This window comes from Convolutriloba macropyga, chromosome 14 (genome assembly GCF_964194025.1).
Source record: "Convolutriloba macropyga chromosome 14, txConMacr16.3, whole genome shotgun sequence".
In the NCBI taxonomy this organism is placed as follows: domain Eukaryota; kingdom Metazoa; phylum Xenacoelomorpha; order Acoela; family Convolutidae; genus Convolutriloba; species Convolutriloba macropyga.
The window spans coordinates 41,018,317-41,029,335 of NC_134481.1; positions in this window are offsets into that span (position 1 = coordinate 41,018,317).

The window sequence follows — 11,019 nt, forward strand, 5'->3', positions numbered from 1 at the left end:
TTGCGGCGGCTATACCTAATCTTAAAACATTGCGGCGGCTACACCTAATCTTAATACCTTGCGTTGGCTATACCTAGTCTAAATACATTGCGGTTGCTATAACTAATCTTAATACATTGTGGTGGCTATACCTAATCTTAATACATTGCGGCGATTACACCTAATCCTAATACATTGCGGCGGCTATACCTAATCTTAATACCTTGCGGCGGCTATACCTAACCTTAATAAATTGCGGCGGCTATACCTAAGCTTAATACATTGCGGCGGCTACACCTAATCTTAATACCTTGCGTTGGCTATACCTAGTCTAAATACATTGCGGTTGCTACACCTAATCTTAATACATTGCGGCGGCTATACCTAATCTTAATACATTGCGGTGGCTAAACCTAATCTTAATACATTGCGGCGGCTATACCTAATCTTAATACATTGCGGCGGCTATACCGAATCTTAATACATTGCGGCGGCTATACCTAATCTTATTACATTGCGGTGGTTATACCAAAAAAATTTTTTAAATTTACTGCGAGGGGAATTATCCGTTAATGCGCGCTGCCTGTACAATTCCCCTGTGCGCTGACTGTACAATTCCCATTCACGCTGCCTGTACAATTCCCCTGCGCGCTGCATGTACAATTAATCCCTAAATGACCTCTAAAATCACGTGACAAGTGGCTCCGGAAAATCACACTTTTCAGCTCCTACCTTACTACTCACCCCCTGGAACACATGTAGGCGCCCCTAGATTCAATCCATAACCTTAATACATTACTGTAGACCCGCTCAGAAAAATACTCCTATTGCCTATCTTAATACATGGGGTCTACACCCCCGGGGAGACTTGCTGACCCTATTACTACTACTAACGTGTATTTGAATGTATTCATCTAAAAATTTAATTACATTAGGTCCGTTAGCTTTATCAAGGACTTCTACAGGAGGATATTTTGAAAAACGGTCAAAATATGCAAGAAAATGGATATCTTGATTTTTTTCATTTGTGATAGGGCCGCCAAATTCAATTTATAGTTCTTCATTGGTTTCGGAACAATTTAATAAAGTCTTCCATTTTGACGCCGGAACAACGGGTTTGAGGTTCTTACCAATATCAGTACAAGGCTTGCGCTGAGTTGCCTTGTTTAGAATTTCACAATGCACATATGGCCAAAATGCATATTGTCCCAGGGATATCATACCCCAGCTGCCAGGGTGCGTGAGGTGGAGACTCTCGAGTACGGCATCTTGAATGGAGTGTGGAATTGCCACACGTTCGTCCACACATACACAACCAAACCGTACGTGCAAGTCCCTCCAGTATGAGAACAAATATAGGTTCACCTCTTTACACTGTTGTGGGTCGTTTTGCAATATGCAATCTCGCACCTCTTTAAGGACCGCGTCCTTACTGGCAAGGACGGCCAGGAATCCCTTAGTAAACAACTGCGTTAAGTTGTTTTCAAATACTTCCTCCTTCGATAGTTCCAAGTTAGGAGAGTTTTGGCCGTCATTTGAGGAATGGGTGGAGCTCACGGCGGAGTTGGGGGTTGACTGGAATGGGACCCTGCTGTGAGTAGGGGGGTTTGCGGGTTTGACCTCGGGCTTGTCATATTGAATTGAAAGATTGAATGAATTTGAGTTGAATTTGATTGAGTTTTGAATTTTGGCTGGATTCGACTTGAGTGTGTGTTTGACTTTGATTTAGGATGTTTTTGAGCTGCGTTTGCAAAATTCGCGAGAAGCAACTGAGTGGTATTACGATTAATAGCAGAAAGCAAATTGGAATAGTTTGTTGAGTGAGGATATGAGGCACGTGTGGAATGTGTGCGATTGACCCTGCAAAAATGCTGTGATTTACAGTTTTGCTGTGTGGTATTTACATAAATTGCTGCAATGGTGTCACGAATGCGGTAATTGTTGCTACCGCAAATTCCTCGTCATATTTGTTTGTAACTTTTGCTTTTTGGATTGGTTGGCGGGAAATAAAATCTATCAGCCCCATTTTTGCACAGGGTATATGTTCATTATTAAAATCAAAAGGTAAAAGACGATCTATCCGACGGGTTAAACGACTATTATAAAATTTGTTGGACCGGTGTTCTTCCATAATTGAAAGTAGTGCTCGATGATCTGTGATGATTGTGAACGATTTGCCAAATAAATAGTATTTAAAATATTCAACGGACCACACAACTCCTAATAATTCTAATTTGTTAACACTGCAACGTTCCTGGTTTGAGTTGAGGAAACGAGACGCGAATACAACTTTATGCCAAATTGTAGGTGAGCGTTGCTCTAATGCTGCTCCTAATCCCGCTCTAGAAGCGTCGCATTTGATCCGCGTTTGCAAGTGTGGATTATAATGTGTGTTTTCCGTTGCATTTGCGACTTTATTTTTAATTGATTGAAAGTGGATTTCATGTTCATCATTCCAAACAAATTTGATGTTCTTTTTAAAAAATGGCCGAAATGGGTGGCACAATTGTGATAGGTTAGGGATGAATTTCCTATATAGTGAACAGAGCCTAAGAATGATCGGAGTTGTTTTAAGTTGTTTGGTGCTGGTAGTGATAAGATGGCCTCTGTTTTTGATTCAAGTCGTGCAATTCCTGACTGAGTAAATTTATGTCCTAACCATTTAATTTCCATTTTTGCAAAGTGACATTTAGGTAGATTTATTCTTAAATTATCCTCATCTAATTTCTTTAAATATTTATAGACTATTTTTAAATGTTCTTCTTTAGAACCTCGACTAACTACAATTATATCGTCCAAAAAGCAATAAGTACTTTGAAATCCGACTAATGTAAAATCCAGTATTTTTTGGAATGCCGCTGGCATATCAGTTAGTCCGTAGAAACCGGTAATAAAACGGTAGGTACTAGTTCCCTCACCACTAATAATATTAAAGTTGCAATCCCGAGGCGTTTCCGGGTCTAGGTTAAGTTGACTGTATGCGTACTTCAAATCCAAAGTCGAAATATATGTTGTCTCTTGTGAAGCGGTTGTATCTAAATTTTGTTGAATCGTGTCAATTAAATTATCAATATTCGGCATTTGGTATTTATTTTTATGAATATATTTAATCAAAATTTTGGAGTCGAGAGCCAGTTTAACTGTTTTATCTCTCTTTACTGTGATAACTATTGGAGAAATGAAGTTTTTATCTGAACAGCTGTTTAATTTTATGATATGTTTTTCGTCAAGTAGTTTTTTAAGTTCTGAATTAACTAGTGGTTGTAAATTAATTGGGACTCGTCGTCTTTTTTGCTGTGTAGTTGTAAACTGTTTGTGAAATGTGGATTTTCCTGAATGTTTCAAACATTTACCGATTCTTGTGGTGAGACCTGGAAAATCAAACGCAATCTGTTTCTTGATTAAACATTGATTTTGATCAATATTTGCGACTTGTTTCAATTGTGTGATAGAAAAGCCTAGCTTTGAGAACAGATCTAGTCCAATGATGGGTCGATGACCATCTTCCACTACTGTTACATCAATGCCCGTGGCTATCCAGTCATTACATTTGATTGATGTATTAATCACATGAGAAATCTTGATTATATCATTAGAGAAAATTTTCAAGTCATGTATTTCTGGTGACTGTACCCCGTAGCTTTCTTTGCACGCTGACACCACCGCGTTTGCGATTCTTCTATTAATAATTGTGCACACGCTTCCCGAATCCACCAATGCTTTTGTCGTCGTATTCCCGACACAAATGTCCAAATTCACCGGTTTCACCTCTCGAGTGTCGCTTTTAACTGAAATCGTCGCCACAGAATTATCATTATAGTCGTCATAATCCGAATCATATTTGGCGTCGTATATGCTCTGCTGTTTGAGCAGTCTGTCTGTATTGTTGACTTGTTCAGCCGCTGTTGTAGAGGTACCCACTATGGCCACCTCAGAAACAGAATCATCTACATTATTTTATCTGGGTTTTGGTCTATAGGGAAGCTTAGGTTTGCGACAGACTTTTGCAAAGTGGTTAACATTACCACAATTTTTACAATTCTTTCCTCGGGCTGGACAATTTTGTCTATGCGAAGCTGACCATCCATAGCCACAGTTTGGACAAATTGTAGGCTTGACGAATTGGTTAGTTGAAGGGCGTGATCTATTCCACGATCCTTGTACATTATTCACTGTCGTACTGGTAATTCCGTTTGTTGACGTCTGAGCTGTAGTCCGAGATATTTTCATTTGATTTTGTATTTCCATTTCAATGTTCATGGCAACTTCTAGTACCTTTTTCGCTGTTCTTGTCTCCTTTAGCATTTCTCTTTGGATTTCGCCATCTTGCATGTTTGCTATGAATACATCACGAATGATTGATTCCTCGTGGCTTCCTAAATCGCAATTCAAGGATAATTCCCGAAGACAACCGTAGAACTTTCCCACAGGTTCTCCCATCAGTTGTTTCCTGGTGAGAAAGGCATACCGATCAAAAGTGATGTTTCGTTGTTTAGTAAACCCCCTATCTATGCTTTCCCAAAGATCCTTTGTTGTTATCCGATCAATCTGAATATTCGGTTTTGAGAACCAAATATTCGTCTACCCTCCACCCCGGCGGCTGAGATACGTTAGGGTGACTGCTTTGTTATCACAATACTTCCAGGGTTTTTCACGGCACAATGTACCTATGAGTTCTATTTTCTGACAACGATTTAGCCACGAGTTCTTCAATTGCTCGTTTCCAATTTTTCGATCTCTTTTGCTCTGAGATGTACTGTTTTCAACATTATCCTCGTATATAGGCTCTCGAGGTAGGATGACCTTGTCTGGGGATCTTCGAGTAGAATGTTGATTGAAATACCCTCTTTTGCCAAGATAGCCAACTTCAACATGATCTGCCAGCGGTCCCATCTCAAATGTGGTTCTAGTGTTGGTTTCTCCCAAAAGGGTTTAATTCCAAGGAGTGCACGTTCTTTGGTTGCTGACTGCGCCATGTGATATCCCTGACCGTAGAGATACGTATTTGAGCCACGAATCCACTTGGAAATTGTAGAGTGGGATTCGAGGTGCGAATCCAAGCTGTTACTAATTTGTGGGATTACCACTATTAGTTTTGCTTAGCAATTGAGCTACGAATGTAGCTGTATTTTATCTGACGTGGAAATCCTCCTCGGATCCAGTGGGATTCTTTTTATTGGAAAACAGAGTAGATTAAGAGCAACTGAATTAAGTGATGAAACTGATGAGAATGAGAAATGATAATAAGTGGGTGATGTGAACAAACTGAAAAGATGACGTATTAGTCGGCGGCAAACTTAACATATGTGAATTATGATTTTTAGTAAGACAAGGGCAAACTTAGAGAGAAATTAAATTTAGACAACTAAACATGAACTTAATATGGTACAACCGTGCCAAACTCCTATAGGGTTAGACAATGGGTGACTTAAAATTTTTGTTTTGGCCATGGGATGGTTATCAACACTTTGATACTACAAAATTTAGCAAATGTTTGATAATTCTTGCAGTTTTATTATTATAGTTAAAATTTGTCGTTTTTTAGGCTGCTCACACTTCAAGGGCCAAGGAAACCCCTCCATGGTTTGATAGTAAATTAGTGCATAGTTTCAAATGGCAACGAAAGAGTTTCCAATTTTTAATGTCAAAATGGGGTAAGTTTTTCCGGCACAATGGGCCTAGGAAATTCCTCTAGGATTTGATAATAGGCTAATTAACAGTAGCTAATGGATTGGTTACCAATATAACAATAACACGAATTTTAGCAGTTTTTCGATAAAATATTCCTTCAAATTTTCTGAAAAAGATTACCAGGTTCCGATTTTATCGAAATTTATGAGCCAATGAAACTGTCAAGGGTGCAAGATAGGTATACCAGATGATCTTTGGAAACATGGAAATGGTTCTGAAGATATTAATATCACGAATTTTAGAAAGATTTTGTTATAATTGTTATTTTTTTGTCATTTACTGAGTTTAACGATCTTAACCGATCAACAAATTCTTTTTAAAGTCTCGCAGATGGTTTTCATGACAGAACTCTAGAGACAATGAAATAATTCAACATTTTTTCAAAATTTAGAAATTTGCTTCAAATTTTGCGCTTTTCATTTTTTTAAGCATTTGTCATATTTCTCAAGTTTGTTTACCTTTAGTGAATAATAAATCTCTTTCAATGTTTGTGCGCGAGTTAATAAGTATGTTGAATTGTTTCATTATTGCCCTTCACGATAAAAGCTCCAAGAGTATTTGCAATGATTGTTTTGTTTAGTTTGTTTGATTATTTGTTTGGTTTCTCATCCTTTTGGCTCGGATTGTTCAATTGATCTGCTGGTCAGGTGCAATAGTTCTGTTTTTTATTCAAATCTTTGAAATGTTTTTTGGCACTTTTCCTGCTATATTATTCTACTTCATCGAACTAGAAATTTTTTGCTTTACCTCTTAGTTCACAGGTTGTTCAACATTTTGCTTGAAATCTTTTTGATTCCTCTCAGCTAGTTTCACTCTTGCCAAATTCTGTTCAAAGGGCCTTTAGTCAGCAGCTGTTCAGCAAGGCTATTAAAAATGAACAGAGGCAGTCTCAAAAACAAAATCAGAATTAGAAACGGGATGAACCCATAAAGCCCAATGCTAGATGCCCGTAGCTCGAACTTTGTTCTTATAAGTATTAGTTACCGTCTCTTATCCTCACTGATATTGATACTAGCTCTTGTATTGTCTCACTATGAAACAGGAGTATGTTCAACTACGAAATAACATCAAATATTTTGCACTTCAAGATTGTCATTGTACACAAATCATTTTTTTTCTTTCAATATTTGCTTTCTTTCAATCCCAATCATGGTAATATGAATCAACGAAGGCTATTTTTCTGCAATCTGCCGGGTATGTTTAATATATTTTCCAACTAATTTGCAAGCTCGATTAAACGTATTAAACATTGAAATCAAGATTACGTTATCCGATCTGTCTTTTCTACCTTGTGTCAAGTCAATTTGTGCTCTCGGCAGTCGTTGGAGGCGATTTACCGGCAGTCTAATACAGTCTATACATTTTTTAAAAATCAAACAACAATTTGATAATGGAATTGGTGTTAGAATGTTTATAACACTTTTTGCTTAGAATGGATATTTGACTGAAAAAGATAAGAGCCAATTTTAACAGAGTCATTTTAGTCATCAAAGCATAGGAAAAGATTTGCACAATTTGTTATATATGCAATGTTTCAAGATTTTTTTCATTACAATTTAAATTAAGATTGTGAGTACTTCAGTGTTAAATTTTAAAGCGAAGAGAAGTGTTTTATTTGGTAGCTTCTTCGTTTTAGTCAGCCCGAAAGTAGTTTGATTTCTCGAAAAAAGTGAGATGGGGGTTTATGTTCAGAAGTATAGTGATATAGAAAACAAAATAAGACACTGTCAAAAATAAGGAAACTTAGAAATCAACAAAAACAATGAGTATTTATGTCTGTGTGACATTTTTACAACACTCTACTAAGTTTTGCAAAAAGTGTTCTCTCTAATGAAGTGACCCCACGTTGAACAGCTTACATTTCGTAGATGATCGGCCGTTTTCAAGTTTTAAACCTTTTGTCAACTGTTATTTGCTTTTCAGCTCTGTCCGGATTGATTTCATTGCTAAAAGTTGTAGAATTGATTTCAAGTTCCCTTCACTTGAAGCAGTGAGCAACAGGTTAAGTTTCAAAATCGGGCCTTTGTAGCAGAAAAATAGAATGTAAAAAAGAGAATTACAAAAATACAAGAGGTCATCTTAAAGTACATCGCCAAAAATTTGACTTAATTGATACCCAACTACAATCAAATTAAAAAGAAAAACAGCACTCGGTTTTTAACAAAGAATTTAACCGTAGCTATAAATAAGAACAAAAACGTCTCATAGAACCTTCAAAAATAGCTGTATTTTAGGGAGAATACATCAACTTTGAGGCAGTAACAATGCAGATCAAGATATAGCGCAAGATAATAAAACATGACCTTCACAAATGACTTAACAATACACGGCTTCAAAATCATTGAAACAGGCGACTGTATTATCGCAATTTAAACGGCACTCCATGATTGATCTTGAGAGGAATATAAGTCTAAATTATTTTACCAGTACCAATTGGGTAAAAATTGATCAAAAATACACAAATGCAAACGAAGTTCGAAAAGCTTTGAACACAAATGATGTAAAGTCATCGAAGATTAATACTTGGAATAAAATTTTTATATACTTGTAATTTTTTCCAGAGAAAGCCAAGATATAATCCAAGGTTTCTCATCAATAAGACTAAGTTACAAAACAAACAGGGAAAGGCTTCCGACCGTCAGCAATAAAATGAAACGCAAAATATAATCAACTCTGCCTCGTTGTGTAGCCAATCAGAATTTTTGTAAAAGGGATTAAGTAAAAATACAATAAAATTATTGGCAAAAACGCAAATTAGAGAAAATCAAAAAAGGAATTAATGTATTATGAAACCAATTTGTGTCAATTTATTGAAAAAATTGGGTGCCATTGAAGGAATCAAACTAGTGCAATTTTGTAGCATTATTTTACATGTAACACCTCTTCATTTGTTGCTACTAATTTACCTTTTAGTTTTTCGCTACTTTGTCACATCGAGGAATTAATAACCATCTTCGCTGCTTTGTAACTTCGATTTTTATACAGTGGTTGAAGATGCTCTTAGTTTGGTTATCTCTTTGCGGCCGGTGTAAGTCTCTGTTGTTCTCGTTAATTGTTTCTTGTTGGAAATTGGTGTGAAGCAAACATATATGTTGAAATTGATTTTAGTTCCAAAATTTTTAACGCAATTGTTTTTCAAGAAAAAGGAATTCTTTTCATTGACTTTTTTCTGATTTAATTTTCATTTTCGCGTATGTTAATTTTTACGAGTTCTTCAATATCAAAAGTTATTGTTACATTAAAATTTTTGATAGTTATGTAATATATTTTTCAAGTTTAGAATTTGTTCAGTATTTGGGTTTTAGTCTAGAACTTTAACTTTTGTATTAAGTTCTTTGTTTTTTTAAATAAATTTTTTAAAACTAATTGCTCCCGAAAAAGAAACAATCATTTTTAACGTATGTGTCTTTTGTATGCAGATTTTTCTTCGCTTGACCGTTCTTGCGCTTTTCTTTCAGAATAACATTCCACTTCTCAATTGACTTATTCACGTGTTTCTTTTTGATTTTTGAGTGATTTCAATTCCTTCTCACTCCGAAATAAGGGTTGCTGTTAAAAAAACCGACTGTTTGAGATACGATGACAAGGCACGTATACCTGAGAGGTTAATGCCTCTGTCGAGATGAGGAAATCGGACTCAGGACGTCGGAGTTCGAACCCTACATTCGCCTGATGTGTTTGCACCCATAAAGAAAAATTTATGTATCACCAGTCTTTTGAGAGCAATTTTTCCGACGTTAGTCGGTTTATGTTTGATAATTTTATTTGATTCTTTGGGGTTGAACCCAGGATTTTTCTTGCTAATTTTATTTCCTGTTGCTCTTCTCCTTATTTTACGATCATCTGATCAAGTGTAAAGAAACCAAAGAGCGGCTTTTCTGCTGATTTCTACTCCTCCGAAGCCGCATTTGAGAACCTGTGGTTGATCGCCAATGCATTCTATACGCAGTTTAAGGCCAGCTATGATGAACTTTGTAAGCGTTCATGACTTACCTCACTAAATAAAATGACTTCCTAATAAATCTAATTTGTTTGTTAGCATCCATTAATTAAATGTACACGCCTAGTGTTAACAATTTTGTCTAAAAATTGTAGAGAAATTGAACTCAGAATCTCAATTTGACTTTTCTGCCACAATTAAGTTACCTGATCTGTTTTTTCATATATGAGGAATTATATTAACTTGATTGTTTTTTTCAATCCAGTTCTGCTCAGTTCGAATTTGTCCATTATAATAAAATAAAAATTATTTTCATTAGTTTTTGCTTTACGGGTATAGACCTCCGTCCTGTTCAGAATCCATCATTTTTTACATTATATGGTGCGAATTACTGTTTTTTTAAACAATCCTATTTCTCCTTCATATGGTAGACAGTTCAGCCACGAATGTTAACTAGCGGGGATGTAATTGTTGTTTGAATGCACATTACCGAGCTTCCTTGTTCAGTCTAGATTCATTAAGTTCCGCCAATATAAGTTGTTTGGTGTTAACTAAAAACTTTTGAAAAATAAGACGCAAGACACGGTTTGATAACATACACCTAACAAGGCGGCTCGTTAATGTGCGTTTGCACATGATGTTACGACCCGAGCTCACCTACATTTTTGACTAAATTGTCAACTAAATGAAGAGATAACAAAAATAGATGTTTGAGTTTAAAGCAATCGTTACACAACTTATCTACTAATTGAATTACATAATGCCATGCCGCATTACATCGCAAACTTGGTCTGACATTAAAGAGACTAAGAGACAAAAAAAACAAAATTAGCACAAACAAAAATTTCACGTCAAAAACTGAATATCTAAAATTAAAAGCACCTAGTAACAACGTCAAAGTGCAGTCAGGTAAAACCTTAAGTTTAAACAATCTTACTTTTTTCTAACAATACAGCAGATGAAAAGTTTTCTTAATGAGACTGGGTAACAAGTCGACAAAAATAACGAATAGTGAGGCGAAAGTTAAAAATTAATCAACATTTTTAACACCAAGAAATTACAAAAATCTTAAAAATCATTAGCTTTTAACTAAATAATCCGTAATAAATTACTAAAAACTCATTACAAAACCAAAAGGACCTGTCTTTGGTTAGACTAAGCCATAGAAGCAAACTAAAGAGAAACTCAAAAAATTACAAACGCTTTGCGAAAACACAAAATTGCTACCATTAAAGTCATTAGCTATCATCTGAATATTATGTATTTTTAATTCAATTGTTGGATTCTATTGATTCAACTGAAGGAATTAAATTGAGAGCTTGAATAAGTTTACTTGCGCCACATTTGGAAACCATTGGGAAAAAGAAACACAAAAATTGTCCACTCAATAAACGTTCAGAAAAACGCAT